Below are 18,087 nucleotides of genomic sequence, written 5' to 3'. Positions count from 1 at the left end.
TCAATCATCCATTTTGGTGGATTATGGTTTACACCTTATCAACACCCAAGTTCCATTGATATTGACAAGACTTGAATGGATCAACCAAGAATCAAGGGTTTGTTGTGAGTCATGAGCATGGAGTATGGGTAAGAACCATCCCAAAGGAGTGAACTAAGGATAAAAACATGTAGATCATGTTCTAAAAATTTCCCAGAGTCTTAATTCCAACTATCGGATATTACAGGTTAAGATGACTGACTCATCGACCCCTAATATTCTCAAGAGAAACTCGTCTGAGTGTAGTATCGCGTAACAACTATTATCAAGTCTACACTTGAACAGTTTCCGCGCTACGTCCTAAATAGGCTAAGATGGGTTAAATGTTCTAAGGTCCTCAGCTTCTCGGACCCAATTTGAGATAGCAATGCCTAACCACAAATACTTGTGCGACATTTCCAAATCCAAAAGAATCTCCACTGAGTGGATGGATCTCAAGCCAACTTGTTAAGGACTACTCCACACAAGTCGAATATGACTATACCATCCTCCTATCTTAATTGCACTCAAGTTCGGGTTAGAACTTATCTCACCACTCAGAGATCACCAAGCACAACAAGCAGATTATATCACACACACGTATATACAAACATCACATATATATACAAATATATAGATACAAAAAATTAGGCTAAACCCACTGGAGACTACTCCACAGCAGAGTCGCCACTTAATTTCTGTAGCGGTAAATTCATGATCATCAAGCTATGGATAAGCTAGAGATCAAATAACAAGAGTCGCCACCGCGCTTTTAGTTTTTTCCAAGGGAAAAGGGAAAAAGTACGAACAAAACCCAGAAGTAAGAAGTTTTCAAATCAAAACTAATAAAATGTCAGAGATTACAGGTAAGTGGGTTGGTTACACAGAGGGAAGGTGTTAGCACCCAAAGTGTCCTAGGTACTCCTAGGGAGCTCTTTCTTGTGTGCATATGTATTTTGTACAAATGGGTGTTTACAAACAAATAGAACGGGGGGATGAAAAAATATTTCATTAATTATATTTTTGTGTTTGACAAGACCTTCGGTCTTGTGCCTACGTACCAACATAAAAATGAGGGATCAAAACCTCGTAGTTCGTGATATAAATTTCAAAGTGAATGCATTGATTTTAACAAAAAATAAGTTTGAGAGGCACAAAGGCCTAAAAATGGTTTGAATGAGTTAGTTCTTTTTGGCTTCTTTGAAAGTTTAAGTCAAGTATAGTTAAGTCTATTTACAAGTTTGATTTAAGAAAAGAAGTTTGAAAATGCAATGACATAAGGCCAAAGTTTCTATCTTTTTTTGCAAAAGTGGTCAAAGTTTAGAACAAAGTAAGTTCAATCAAAGAAGATTTTGAAAAAGAGAGGGAGATATTTTGAAATTAAAGAAATGGGGAGAAGATGAAGAGACTATCCTATGTAAAAAAATAAAAGTTTAGAGTTGAAAAGATCTGACCAAATGGGTAGCAATCCAATAGACAAAAATGTCAATAGAAACCCAGAATTCCCTTGGACTTTTAGAATCAAGCAACACACAAATGCACACTTATATTATCTTGAAGAGCAAGGCATCAAATAAAGATGGCCACATCCAAGCTTATCCATTCCATGATCTTCTTCAAGGTAGCCCATGTAACAGATGAACTTCACAAGTCACAGGTTCAAAATAACAACTTCACAATGATCATGTTGCGGACGAACTCAGAAAGATCTTGAATGATTGTATCAAATTAAGTTTCAAATTACAAGCACTTGGTTTCTCAATAAGTTGGCATTGGCCAAGTCCCTTAGCATAGGAATGTTGCCTAAATTCTAAGTCCATTTGTCCAAGATCAAGCCAACAGTCCACACAAAAGTTTTTTAGGGTTTTTGTTGTTATTATGTACATTAATGGTCAAAGACCACACAAACAAACAAAGTATATACAAACAAAATGTATCACGCAATATGGTCAAAGTGGACAAAGTGAAAATTGCATTATAATAAACAACTAGAATGATATGAACAATAGCAAATGTATAAAAGCTAGAATTAAATGACACTAAAGTAAATGGCTTGAAATTAAAATTTAGTAGTTAATAGGTTAGAAGTTAGTATTGTTTTGCTTTTGCTTTTCATTTTAAGACATTCTTTGGAGAACACTCAACCCACTTATCACAAGCATGGATCCTTGAACCAAGACATCTTCCAAAGGAAGGAAAAAAGGCCAAGTTTCCAAACAATACCATGAGAGAAGGGAGACTTACAATCTCACTAACTAGAATGATTATGCCTTTTGTGTCACAAATTTAGCGCTATGTTAAGCAATCGTAGTTGGACTTATGTAGAAGTCATAACTATTTGAGGTCGGCAATAGAATTTTGGTGTTAATGCATGTTAGAGACATAGTATTATGAACTATGCTCATGAAACATACCACACACAAAAGAATATGCAAAAGGTGTGGCCTAATCTCATCCATACTCATGTTAATTTTTCAATCAACTAGCCTTAGGATTTTGAGATATCATAGTCCAAATGGAATGAATGAATAAAGAAGGGGAATGGATCAAAACACAAATTGGTCAAAGGAGAACTTTTACCAAATTAATATCATCCATTCATTTTGAGAGATGGAATGTACATTCCATCAATCCCCTAAATCCAATGATATTAATTTGACAAAGTCAAATCAACCTTGACCAAGGCCCAACAACAATAATCAAACTCAAACAAGTCATCACAACTGGTCAACAAATTTATTTGACATTTATTCAAATTAAAAATACTAAAGTAAGGCATTTAAATTAAATATGGTTTGTCCAATTCCTAAAACCTCATCAAAACACCAAAGAAATGGCCATGAGATTTATCATAGGTCAAACAAGGTCAAAGGACCTTGGAGAAAAAATTTCATAATTTTTGGACATTTAAAAGTATTTTTAAACAATTAAAAACAAATGAAAAATCAATTAAATCATGAAAAATATTAATAATGATCCAAAAAATAATTTTAATTCAGAATATGAAAGAGGAAATTATTTGAATTTTTTTTGTGAAACTCCCATATTTTTTGGATCAATATTAAAATTAATATGAAATAATGAAAATAAAAAGATTAAAATGAATATTAAATGATCAGAGAAAACGTGGACCACTTGATCTCCCTCATTAATTGAGGTGGCAGATCAAGTGGTCACAAGCACGCAATCCACGATACGCCTGAGTCAGCGCGCCAGAGGAAAGGTAATTCAAACCAACGCACGAGATTATTTCATTTCAAAAGGATCATATGGCTTTGAACACGCCAACTCACCACCGGAGCTACAGCTCCTGTCTCTTTCTCAGGCGAGTCTCGCCGGACTGGTTCAGTCATAACCATCACCAAAATTAAAAAGAAGGACACGATTTCAAAGTAAAAATGGCACTGAGCACGAAGCTGACCTCAATTTATCCTAACTCCAAGTATATTGAGAGATACATGGAGTTGAAATTTGAGGTACATGAACTGAGTTGCTTCGATTTGACCATAAAGCAACTCAATCTTCTTGCCTATATTGGTAGGACTTTAGACAACTAAAGAATCAAGAGAATTGAGCAAGATTGAGAGAGAATCGAAGAGATTAAAATTTCTGGAAAATACCTTTAATGTAGGTCTGGATTCAGCTGTTCTTGCCTTGGCTCGTGCTTGATCTCACTCCAAATGCTTGCAGAAGAAGAATTGAATGCTCAAAAGATCTTGGATCCCTGGAGTTTTGAATCTCAAAACAGTGAGAATTCAAACTCAATTTCAAGTGAAATTCTCAGGATTATCCTTTGGAATGTGAGGGTTAGAGGTTAGGGATCAAAGTTGGCACGAATGTGTGTGAAATTCTGAGCATATGGAGCTCTATTTATAGCCAATTCAATTGATATTTGCACACTTGAAGTGAACTTCCAAAATTAGCAATGTGTGATGCATGAGTGCATGGGTGTGTACAGGCCCATAAAATCACTCCATATGATCCATAATTGAGTGTAAGAAAGGCTGAAGTCATGTTGGGATGCTAGGCAATTGTGCATGGATGTTTGAAGTTCAATCTTGCCAAATGATGATACCATGTTTAAGCCATGCGCATCCTATTCATTTCTTGTCCAAAATGGATGAACTTGGACTTTTTGGAAAGGTTAGATCAAGATGAACAACTTTCATGTTCAAAACGTTTCCATTTGAAGCTTGTAACTTGAACAATTTTGAGGTGGAAGTTTGGAAATTTTAACATATTGAAAATGTTTCTAAGTGTTAAGCCATATGTCTCAATATTCCACCTTGCTTAACTTTTTATGTGAGCTTCAAATGAGAAACATATATTTATAAAAGTTGTAGCTCTCTCAAAGAACTTCAAAATGGTCACCAATTTCATGTCATTTGGATTTGAAATGATATAGTTATGCATTTTTGAAGTTTGGAAAAATCACTTGATCAATGGTACAGGTCAAAAGTGACCTATAATGTAACCTCATATCACATGCTCAAAAAAGTTTAATTAGCTCTCACTCCAAACGTAAAAGTTGAAGTAGACCTTTTGCATTGGATTGTGAAACTTGGAAATCTACCATCTCATAAAAATTGAGCGAGATATGGCCTTGGGAAATTGACTTTCAAATTAGGGTTTAGACAAAATGACCTATAATGTTTCCACATAGAAAATGATTTTACAAGAAAAACTAGCTCTAGGTATCAACATGGAAGTTGTGTGGAATGTCATTTAGAGTATGTTTTATCTTGGAATCATTTTCATATGGTGAAAATTATAGGAGATAGGGTCTAGGGAGACCCAGTTTTGATTAGATGAATTCATATGGCCAACCACCATCAACCAACTTGCTAATCTTCAATTCTCTTGACTTTATAGGCTCATGGTAGATCATATATGCATGAGATGATTAATTTTGAAGTGTCCCTTGAGAAATTTGATCAATTGGTAAGATAGCTTGTTGGAGAAGTTACTCAAGATACCCAGTCAAACTAGGGTTTCCAAGGAAAATTACCCTCAAACTCTTGAAGAAAACTTGATCAATATGACATGTAGAGATCATTGGGACTCATACATGATTCCCATAAACATTCTTGGATCAATTCTTGTTTGTGCTCTTTGTCATGAGGGTCTCAAACCCTAGATATGAACTTGATAGATAAATGGAGATCATGACCTACCTACAAAAGACTTAGACAAATGCAAAGACATATTTTTTGGTAATTTGTTTAGTGCAATGATAAAATACAAGTATGATACAATCACAAAGTGTTTGGTGATCTCTCCCAAAACAAACCCAATGAAGGAGGGGTAAGGAGGATGCCAAGGTATGATCCCAATGTTAATGCTTATGATGAAATTGCATGAGTGATCTTAGGGTAAAAATTGGGGTCTTACAATTAGTTTCAAAGTGTCTGATCCTTCGAAGGACCCAAAGTTGTATATTTTGGTTAAAACTTATATGGTTCATAGCCCAGGTGTTTTGTAAAATCAAAGAATAACATGCATTAAAGATGGGAAGTGTTCCAAGTATTACCCGAAGAAATTCCAATATGAGACTATTGTTGATGAAGATGGATATCTTGCATATAGGAGAAGAGATAATGGACACAAGAATCATCCTTCACAATGGTCATGTAGTACCTCAAAACCTAAGTTTATAGTTTAAGTATGAAGCCCACATCAACATGGAATGGTGAAATAAAATTACTTCTATCAAATACTTATTCAAGTACATAAACAAAGGTTTTGATCGAATATTTGTTGCCATTCGACATTCTGAAGCTACTACATATGGTGAGAAAAGCAACATTGATGAAATCAAGGAATATCTAGATTGTCGATACATTTCCTCAAGTTAAGCATGTTGGAGGATATTCTCATATTCTATACACAGGAGGAAGCCATATGTGGAGATATTGTTTTGTTCACATGGAAGGAGAAAATTCTGCTTAGTACAAAGACTTTGAGCAAATTAGAAATGTTTTACTCAAACCAAGTGTAACCGAATCAATGTTTACATCATGGTTTGAGGAAAAAAATATGATGATGCCAAATTGTTATTATATGGTGACTTTGTCTCAAAGTTTGTTTACCATAAACCAAGTAGGAGTTTGAAGCCAAGAAAAAGAGATTATACTATTGGACGTCTTATTTGGGTTCCTCAAAGCACAAATGAGGTATATTATGTAAGGATGATGTTGAATGTCAATAAATGACCAATAATTTACAAAGGCATAAAAAAGGTTGATGGTTTCCAACATAAAACTTTTAGAGAAGCATGCTTTGCAATGGGATTTTTACAATATGAAAGAGAATTTATGGAGGCAATAAAAGAGGCACATGTTTGGAGTTATGAATTTTTATGGAAGTTATTTATTACAATGTTATTATCTTCATCCATGAATATACCCAAACATGTTTGGAGTCATTCATGGAAGTACTTATCTGATGGTATTCTTTATGAACACGTATGTTGACAAGAAATCCAGGTACACTATTTATGCCATGTTATTTTTCTTTTTTTTTCTTTACATACATAATATGTTTATTCATTACTTCTTTATACTTACACTATTTATGCTTTTTACTTTAATTTCTTTTTCTATTATAGGATTAACACTTATTAATGAAGAAATAAAATAAATTACACTGATGGAAATTGGAAGACAATTACAAAAGAACAAGCGAAGTTTGAAGGACTTCAAGGCAATGCCATATCCCAAAGATTTTATACTTTCCATTCTAGGGAATAGGCTTATTTATGACGGGAGACAATATGATCCTGTTGCTCAAAATCAAAATTTTCAAAACTTATATACATCTCTTACAGGTAAAGTGAACATACTTTCATTCCATTTTACTTTTTTCTTTCCTGTTTATATTTGATACACTATAATATACAACAAGATGGGGTATATATATACTAAAAACATTTCTATTACACCCATGGCTTATGTAGATGAGTAGAGAAACATATTTTCTGAAATCATGGAATCTGTAGAAAAATAATGGTGGAACTGGTAAAACATTTATGTCGAACACTTTACAAGTTGCGCTTCGTTCCAAAAGTAAAATAGCTTTGCATGTTACTTCAGGTAGGAATGCAAGTTTGTTGTTGAAAGGTGGAAGAACTGCTCATTCAAAATTTAAGATTACAATTCCTACTTTGAAACCTTCAATTTACAACATTGACAAAAAAATATGAACTTACTGAGTTATTAAAGTTAACATATCTTATCATATAGGATGAAGCTTCTATTGTTAACAAAATTTTCTTTGAGGATCTTGATAAAAGTTTGAAAGATATTATGAGTAAACACACACAGGCTTCTAAAATTTTTTGGAGGAAACGTTGTAGTTTTTTGTGATGATTTCAGGAAAATTCTTACTGTTATACCAAGAGGTAGTAGATAAGATATTGTTCATGCAATAATCAATGCTTCTTATATTTAGGATCATTGCAAAGTCCTCAAGCTTATAATGAGCATGCGCCTGCAAAGTGGTGCAACAACATCTACCAAAGAGGAAATACAATTTTTTTAGAGTGGATAAAGATTGGAGATGGGACCACGTCTGAGCCAAATGATGGTTGTGTTGTTATTTCTATTATGGATGAGTTACTTATAACTCAGTTTTCTTATCCAATTAAGACAATTGTTGAAAATACCTATCATAATTTCAGTCATAACTACCATGATTCCAACTATCTTCAAATTCGTGCAATTTTGGCTTCAAAAATTGAAGTAGTGGATGATATCAATCAATATATCACAAACCATCTTTAAGGTACCAAATATGCATTTATTTTTATTTTCGTTTACTAATGCATACCATCTATATTTTTTAGTTTTTACAGATGAATAGTTTTTTCTATTAGGAGAAGAAAAGGAATACTTTAGTAGTGATTCTATTTATAGATCTGAATCTACTGACTTTGATGTATTTGGGCACCTTACTCCTGAATTCTGGAAAACACATTTGCATTTGCATTTGCATATGATGTGGTGGAGCGATTTCCGGTGGTTGGCGCAATTGAGAGAGGGAAAGGGAGGTTAGTCAGGTTGATGACAATGTGAAGTGAGTGATATGAAGATTCACTCTTCCTTTCCCCATTCACGTTGGGCCTCAGGCGCCTCAAGCCCAATGGGCTTTGCTTATTACATACTAGAATTTCCACACACACCTCTCTGAACTACAATGCAGTGCAACTATGGGGCTTCAATACAACGCCTGACACACTTTTTTACTTGGAGACACCTTGTATTCAGTAAGTGCATTCCCCAGGATGGAAACTCAATACAAGCCATTGGAAGGATCCTTGGGCCTTCTGTATGATGTGCTCAGTATGCCTTTGCTGATCATCACCCCCTGCTGAATTGTTTTAATTAATTAATCATATACTTTGTTCTTTTTTTCATTTTAATTCCTTTCAATACACATTAAAAACATTTTAATACGTAGATTAAACACATAAAAATACACACACAAAAATGCATAATTAATGCTAAATTAATTTTTTAATTAGGCTTTGATTAGATTTAATTCTTAGAATTAGTTCTTTAATTTTCATTTAAAATTAATTAGAGATTAGGGTTTATTCCAATTTTTGATGACCTTAGTTTTTAATTAGATCCATGTGCTTAGTGATTGATTCTTAGCATATTCATTACCCCTGATTAGTTGGTAAAGATCAGTCTTGATTAATTAATTACCCAATCAAACTATCTTGAAAGTAATGAGTCAACAGTTGATGGTTATCAGTTTGAGTTGATATCTTACGAGTATACATCACCAAGTGACTCAAAGAACAAGAATTACCCTCATATTTCTCGAAATCTGGAACTTTAAACTTATAAGGAATCTTCACATTAGGAACTAAGCACAGATCATGAGCATTCTTCCCAAACAATTATTTTCCTCTCAGAGCTTGAATCTCTTTCTTCATTGCTTGAAACTGGTCTTAAAATTCATCCATTATTTCATAAACACCAACACTTTAACTCTAATCAGCATGGAAAACAAGTTCTTCCATATAAGGAGCATCATGGACAACGGGAGGTGGTACAAACATAACAGGTTGAGCAATGGGAACTTCAATAGCCCCCAAAGTGAGGAGGCATCCCCCAAGGGAAACCAGGAGGCATTTTGGTGTTGTGGAGCACTGATTGGAGCCACAGAAACGGGCGTAGAAGTGATTTTAGAAATCATAGTCCTCTAAAGCGAAGTCTGAGGAGGAGGTGGCTGATTCTGAGCAACTACCAGAACTTCCATCATGGCAGAGAGCCTTTCCAAACTATCCCTCAAAGTGGTCACTTCCTCATGGAGTTCACAATTCTCTTGCTCTAAATGGTCCATCTTCTTTTATTGATTAGGACGACTGTTATACTGGTGAGACAGCTTGTCTGAACAAAGACAAAGAAAAGGGAGAAATAAGACACCTAGCAAATTTACGCAAGGCAAGACAAAGATGCAACATGATGCTTGATATGCAAATGCAAATGCAAAGTTTTCAAGGAACTTCAAGATATAAAGCCAATTGCAAACATCATAAAGGAAATAACACATTTTAAAATACTAAAAATCTCATTTTATTAATAATGGAAAGGATTACAATCTGAAAGACAATCTCAACAATCCTAAGCATAAGAGGAAAGAAACTAGGTCTACGAAATCATATCCGATAATGACCCAAATCCAAGCTGATACTTCTTGCGAAGACTTTTGATCTCTCTTTCATAGTTACTTTTCATGGAATCCTTCTCCATCATGAGATGATCTACAATGTCTTTCTAAACACCTAGAGTAGGAAGATGAGTAGATGATGAACTGTTAGAGGAAAATAAATCCTCTTGGTTCCTTGACCTCTTCATAACACGTTGCTCAAGCAACTCTATCAAGTCACGTTTTTTCTTCAACTTCCTTTGCAAATCTATCTTCTCGAGGTTCGAAATGTGAAACTTATCTTCCTAAGCATCCTTCTCTTGCTTCATCCTAACCAAAGCTTATTGCAACTCCTTTATGCCTTCATATGAATAGCGGGTGATTTGACCACTACTAAAGACATAGGTCTCTCATAAGCGTAAGGCATCTTGAATTATTTTGCTCTCTTCTTCACCCAACTAATGTAAGGCTCCAAAGCTATACACTTCTTCAAACCAAACTCACTTTTTCCTTTCCTATGAATATTGTGCCATGCACGCACCATCCTAGCCTTCAATCCTTGAGTGTCTTTCCCTTATGGGAAAAATAAACCTTCTAACAAGGTGTTATTAGGTTTGTCCTTCATAGCGAACCCAAGTTGACTTCTTGCCAAAACCGGATTATAGTCGATTCCTCCTTATCTACCAAGAAGAGGCACATTAGAGAACTCCCCACAAATATCAATAATCTCAACATCATCGTTAACAGAAGAATACTAGGTGATGTCATCATTGGTGAGAGACATCAGTCTTTCAGACCACCTTAAACAACCCTTGTTTTCTTTGAAAATTTGTGCATTATGGCTTAAAAATGGTGTTGTTTGCAAAAGGTTGGGGAGATGAGAAGAGAAATGTTTTTATAATTTTTGTGTTTGCCAAGACCTCCTGAGCCTCATGCCTACGTATCAAAAAAGTGCAATGGAGGATCAAAACCTCGTAGTCCGTGGTAAAAATAACAAAGATATTAGTTTTGATTCATTTTTTTTATGAAAAGACATTTTGTCGCCCACAAGTATGAGAACTTCGCATCACCACGGAGAAAGGCTCCCACATGGATTAAGATCAATAAGTATGCCACTATCTCTCTTAGGTGGAAAATAATTAACATCAATACTATGGGGATTAGAGAGTTATATCTCAACTATGGAAATGACTCATGTCTAAACTTTGAGAAAAGTTTTAAAAGAAAAAGTGCACAAAGGGCAAAAAATGATTTGAATGAGTTATGCATTTTTAGTCTTTTGAAATTTATTTGAATGTATTAGCATTTATTAAGAAAAAAATTTTGAAAATCACTTGACAAAAGTCAAGGTTTATTGAGAAAGTAGTTCAAATTTAAAAACAAGAAGGTTTTGAAAATAAGAGAGATGATTTTGAAAACTAAAGAAAGGGAGGAGATGGAGAGATTATCCTAGAACATAAAGTAAAAGCTAGGGAGGAAAAATCTAACCAAGAAATATTAATCTTTGTGACATAAGTCAAGTAAGAATTCTCTCATTTGGATTAAGCCTCAAGCAAGCTAAATAAGCAAAGAATAATCCATGTATCAGATGAAACCAAAGTAAGCAAGCCAAGTCTTCAAAAGAAGTCCAAATTCAAATGTATCAGATGAATCCCAAGGTCTCAAATCATAAACTCCCAAAGCAAGGGTCAAGATCATAGCTCTAAGTCCATAACTCCACAATTATGCCAAGAATAGTAACCACAAGTCCATGAATCAAGAGAACCAATTTTTTTAGAGTGTTTCCTTTATTAATGTCTTTAAAAGAAAGAGAAATTCAAATGGATAAAGAGCAAATAGCACAAGCATAAACAATATGATATGAGATGCTAAAATAAAAGCATAAAGTAAATAGCAAAAGTAAAAAGCATAAGATAAATGACATTAAATTAAAGTTAATACAATAAAATGTTAGTAAGTGGTGTTTGTGATCAAAAAGAGGAAACATAATTTGTCATTTTTTGGAGAACACTCAACTATTCACCCATAAGTATGAAAATATGGACCTCTATATCACCTATGAGAAAGGCTTCAATTTGGAAAAAATCAACAAGTATGCCACTAGCTCTGTTAGGTGAAAAGGAAACAATTTTTTTGACACAATACCATGGGGAGTAGGAGACTTACAATCTCACTTATGAAAATGACTTGTTTTTGGGACAAGTTTAGTGCTATGTTAAGAAATCGTAATTAGAGTTATGTAGAAGTCACAACTATCTGAATCCGGTTAATAATAATGTTTGTGTTAATACATGCTAGAAAAATGATATATAAATCATTCTCCTAAATTTATGCCACAAAAAAAAGAAAACAGGATTGATCAAGCACAAATGCTATGAGAGTGGTCCATTACATTAATCAATATTTCATAGTACTTAGTACAAGCTTATGCATCAATCTAAAGTACCTTAAATTATCCATGAACAATTAAGAGGTACATTTGAAATGATGAAAGTTCATCAAGCTCCAATTTATACATCATGAACAAGATGGACAAAAACCATCTAATTGATCAAAAGAAAAAGGAAGAGAAAGAGATGAATAAGAAGAGGGCAAGAGAAAACAAATCCGAACTGGATCAAATGCTTGATCAAGTCATCTTCAAAATCAATCATCCATTTTGGTGGATTAGGGTTTTCACCCCCATCAACACCCAAGATCCATTGAGTTTGATGAGACCTATGATCAAAATAACTAAGATCCAAGACTAGCAGAAGTCAACAAAGGTCAAACAAATATAAAATCCAATAAAATAAAATAAAATGCACTAAAAACATTTTTAAAATGAATTTTAAAAGGGAAATAAAAGAGAAAATCCATTAAGCCCTTCAAAATACCAAATAAACGGCCAAGAAAATTATGGAAGGTTGGAAATAAAACAACAAACATAAAATGATTTTTCAGAAATTTTAAATGCCTAAAAGTATTTTTAAACTAATTAAAATAATGGAGAAAATAGAAAATTCAATAAAAATAGAAAATCAAGAAATAAAATGTGGAATATTAAAAATCAAATTAAGAAAAATAAAAGAAAATTTTACAAATTGTTTTGGGATTTTTTTGATGAAAAATGAATTTTCGATGAATTTTAAAAGAAAATGCAATTTAAAATGAAAAAAGAAAAATAAATAAAATAAGAAATCACACGGAGCGTTGGATCTGACCTCATTAATTGACGTGGTAGATCTAACAATCCTCAGGCTAGGGCGCACGATGGAAATTACCAAAAATGAAACACATGATCTAATTCAAAATGGACCAATCAGAACATTTCAAATTGCCAACGTGTAAGCAAACTCAGATGACCTGAGATAACTCCGGTCATCTTCCCCCGATGATCCCTCATCGAAGTTTCATCCTTTGGTAATTTCAGAGCATGAGACTACCACCAATATGATCGTCTCCTCATCATAAATTCAACCTCATGCTCAAAATTCATTTATCTAAACTTAGCATGGGGAATTTTAGAGAAGTTTCAGAAACAAGCCAGCCACGAAAAATTAAATTAAATGAGGAACACGATCAATGAACACCCGATAAGTTAGGGGAACTCATCAGAGAGTGCATGACTACATTGTGGTAACTTGTTTGAGTTCAAATGATGCTCAGAACTACCTTGTCCAAATGGTGATCAGAAGTTGATGAATCTCAATCTGGTCAAGGCACTTCATAAGGTCTTTGAACTTGGGAATTGTTGTAAAAGTTTCAGAGAAGACCGAAGGTGCTAATGGAATCAACAAATTGGATTTAAACAATCTGAAATACAAAATAGGATAGCTCAATTTTCTAGAAAAATTTCAGAGTGAGGCAGGGGTTTCTTGGCTCTCAAAAGCTTGTGAATGAAGCAATCATGTTTCTCTATTTATATAGAATGTGTTGGGATCCAAATACTTGTGGAATGATGCTCAATTCATGCAAAACGAATTTGATTAGAATGTGAGAAAGTGTGACTTGCAAACCATCAAAACTCAGCCAAATCATGCATTTTAAGAGTCAATAAACTTCTGGAGACTTAATTAGACATGTTTAGGTCCAAAACGCGTGGTAATTTGGCTTGCAATCAAGATTAGTGAAGTTCAAATTTCGGATCATGGTGATTTCTTCAGTTCCAAGTCACCATGTTCAACTCAGTGGGGCATCTTGCTCAAGAGGCTCTTTGATCTCATTCTTCTTGAAATTTGTTGACATCATATCAAAGATTACAATGTGCCAAGAAATGTTGCATTTGGATGCCTGAGCACAAAGTTGTGACATGTTGAAGTTGGAACAAAAGTTTGGTCATGTAACTTAGACAATTCAGGTACCAAATGGCTGAAAATGACCTGTAATGTCTCAAAGAATTCCATGGTCTTCCAAGCATAATTTAACTTTGGTCCTTGAATCAAACTTGTAAAGGGCATCACAAATGACATTGTGCAAAAATAATCAGCCTCAAATGTTGAAAATTGAAGAAGTTATATCCTTGAAAGTTGAGAAAAAGTCACTTAAAAATAGGTTAAATTTCACTAAGTCCACAAATGACCTATAATGTCTTCAAACGTTTGATGATCCTCTAAGCATAATTCGCTATTATCATGTAAAGATAAGTTGTAGAGGATAATCATAATAGTCATTTGTAAAAAGAATCATTCAACAATGTTGAGAATTGAAGGAGTTGTGATCCTTTGAACCTTGACTTCAAGTGTTGAGTTTTTGGTCAAACCTCTTGGAATAAACTTGTGAACTTAGGCTTTCCTTGCATTTCAAGGTACATGGATGATCATATGAACTCAAAATAAGGTGTCCTTTAATTTTCTTTGATTGAATTGCTCAAGGTTTGAGGTAACTTGTTAAAGAAGTCATGGAAATAAACACATGAACCTTTGACTTCTCTTAAGAAATAAGCAACAAAACTTTGAGATGCTCTTGATCAAAATTATATTTAAAGATGTTTGAGAGCCTTAGAGATCATGATTTGAATGACATCCCCTTGAGAATCAATGGTTGAACACACTTTGCTGAGGAATCAAAGAAAACCCTAGTTGAGGAACCATGTTTGATACTCTTGATGAAAAGCCCTACCTTGCACAATAAACTTACAGAAAACAAGACATATTTTTGCTATTTTGATTAGTGGTTAGATAGTAATGAACATGTAAACATAAAGGTAAAACACCAACAAAGAAATGCTTAATGATCCATGCAAAAGGCAAACTCAAAGATGAGATGGAGAGGACCAAGATGTGATCTTGTTTGTAGCAAGAATGTAAATGATATGTGGGATCTTAGGGTTAAACATTAGGGTATGACAGTGGGGCACAAATTGTTGACCCTGATTAACTCTGGTTTCTTCGAAGACTATTCCCTTGTTTCGAATCTGCCCAGTCAATTGGGGTTGTACAATTGGTCGAACTTGCGCATGAAGAGTGCCAAAGAAATCACCATTTTGATTCATTTGAGTCGCCAGATGTTGGTAACTCTGATTTGTATTTTGGATAAAGGGGTTAAATATAATACCCATTTGTTAGGTAAGCGTGTTAACCATATCATGGTTACTTTTGTCCATCTGTTATCTCATCTCCATCACAGAATTTGTAGTGAATGTTGGCATATCTTGGGAACCGAATCCCATCCCCAGTTGGGGTTGTATGGTTCAACTAGGGTTACATATGACCGATCCTGATGCCAATAGTGGCGAATATGCATTTGTAGTGTTGTCAACAAATGTCGAAGGCTTAATATGTAAGTTTGTCATCATTGACGTTGTCATACCATAAGCTTGTTCATGCCCATTCATATGCATTGTGAAATTTATGGCAAAAGGACTAAAGTATGTTGCCATAGTCGGTCTAGGACTCATTGGGTGAACCTGTGTCATTGAGGGGGGAAATACCATCGCTTCTTGCGCAATCGATGATATAGTCGTGGTCAAAGACATGGTCGTGGTGGACGGTATGGTCGTCGTGCTAGCAATAGAGGCGACTAGTTCACTCGAACTTGCAGTGATCGCGCCTTCCCTCTTTCTATTGGATGGTTGTTCTCCATTGTTGTTATTCATGGGAGTAATCATTCTCATAACTTATCTCTTAGTTGGTTTTATAACTTTTTTTTTGGTTATTTTATCACTCATAAATCTCGTGAACACTCAAAATTTAAGAAGTTTCTCAAATGAAGAAATTTATAAATAAATTTTCAACAGGAAAAGTATAAATTTTCACACAAAAGGGTCACACTTGGAGAGTCAATTTGTTTACTGTGAAATTTGGTAAACAAAAACAAGTTTTATTTCACTTATGGGATTGAACTCGAAAAGATCCCATGACATATTGTGTGAAAATCAAAGGTTTGAAAGATATTGTCACTGAATTCGAAAATAAAAGAAACTAAAAAGATAATTGAAGTAAAATTCAATACAGTAATGGACTTAAAATAAAGACTTTGATTTGTAAGAAATGAAACACACATACATACATTCTTGACTCTTTTCTCACAAACACGCAAATGATTTGAGTTTGACAGAATTTATGTACAATTGTGGTCCCTTAAAACACAAGTGAATGCTTACTTATATACTAGTCCTAAGTTAACCGTCTACAACGATCGACTAAGAAAAATATGTTACATCTTCGTCTCCATGCAGCTTTCGTCTTCGACAGGCTCCCATGTGTCTTCAAATAATTGTCTGATCTTATCCACTTATACCTCATTTGATTGTTTGGAAAATAAATATTTTGGATACTCTGAACTTCACTATGTCTCAAAACTAATAAACTCCCTGGTCTTACTGATTGACAATTTGACCAGAGTTAGGGTCATTTCTCGACATGCCAAATTAATCGAGATATCCATGGTCATAACTAACCACTTCGATTTTGGAAATAAACCCATCATCCATGAAACTTATCAGATCTTTATAATTAATATTTGTCAAAAATATGACGTAACAATTGTACATAACTCTTAGTTTTTATTTAGGTGTTATTGTATGGCATGTACCATTATTTTATATTTTAGTTTGGACATGTGTATGTAATGATGTCAGACACTTATGTTGTATCAGACTAAAATTTAACACTAATATGATATTATTCATGACATATATTATATAGGTGTTACACTATTATTCCAACTTCTATAAACTATCATATCACTTATTCTATCTTCAATTAAAAAAAAATTGTCTTTATTAAAAAAAATAAAAGAAAAGTTATTATATTTAATTAACATGTGTTTCAAATGATTTTATTTTTTATAATGAGTGAGATAGTTGAACTGGTATGTGCTAAATGACTTAAATGAGTGTACGGTTGCTTTATGTTTCAATCTCTGATTGCAATATTTATAAATATTTATGTATTATTCTAAATAAATTATTAATGTTTATAAAAAAGTTAATTATTAAAACTTTTAATTCCCCTAACAACCATAATGTGAACATAGTAGAAACGTGAAGTGAAAGAACAGTTATTATATTTAATTAACATGTATAGTTATTCCTACATAACTAATTGCACAATATATGACCCAATATTTTAATTTGGTTGAGACTTATCCTATAACACTCATAATACTTAGCATTAAAAAGAAATTGTTGTAGGATTCACCTTATAATATATTTTTTTTCTCCCTAACAACCATTGTGTGAACACCTTGGATTATAGTTTGGTACTTTGGGTTATAATATAATTATATGTAATATAATGCTTTGAATGATAAGAATTATTCGTTTTACTATCTTTACATTGATATGTTAATCAATTCCCAATATTTTTGTAGTGGCTATTTCCGTGCGTTTGTCTTCATTATATAAAAAAAAATGACGTTCTTGCATTTAAATGATACACCTATTCAGTATTTCACGATGAACATTTATAATAATATTTCTTTTTATTTAAAAAATTATTATTTTTTATATTGTACTTTTAATTAAGGAATACTGATATAAAATTGTTTAATTAATCGATTTCATAATTTTATTAATCAATATTTTATATTATATTTTATTTTATTTTTAAAAGTTATTTTTAATATCTGAACGTTTATTAACCAACGTCATCACTTCATTAACCAATTTTTTATTTTTCATTAAATAATTTTTTACTTTTCATTAATCAATTTTAAGAAAAAATTATTTTTAATATCTAGGCGTTTATTAACCAACTTCATCAATTCATTAATCGTTTTTTTACATTTCATTAACCAACTTTATTTAACTACTTAAAGACATTGTTCACAGTTATTGTTCATGATACTGTTCACACATTGTTCTTTCAGTTGGAAATGTAATGATAGGTAAAGAATAATAAGGCAACAAATAATGATGTCAGTAATTACACTAATTATATTGATTGACAGTGTCAAGGTAAATTATTGAATCCACACATTAAGGGATCT

The sequence above is a fragment of the Lathyrus oleraceus genome, chromosome 4 (genome assembly GCF_024323335.1).
Source record: "Lathyrus oleraceus cultivar Zhongwan6 chromosome 4, CAAS_Psat_ZW6_1.0, whole genome shotgun sequence".
NCBI classification, from domain to species: domain Eukaryota; kingdom Viridiplantae; phylum Streptophyta; class Magnoliopsida; order Fabales; family Fabaceae; genus Lathyrus; species Lathyrus oleraceus.
The sequence above is the reverse complement of the archived record's forward strand: the minus strand, read 5'-3'. Positions refer to the sequence as shown.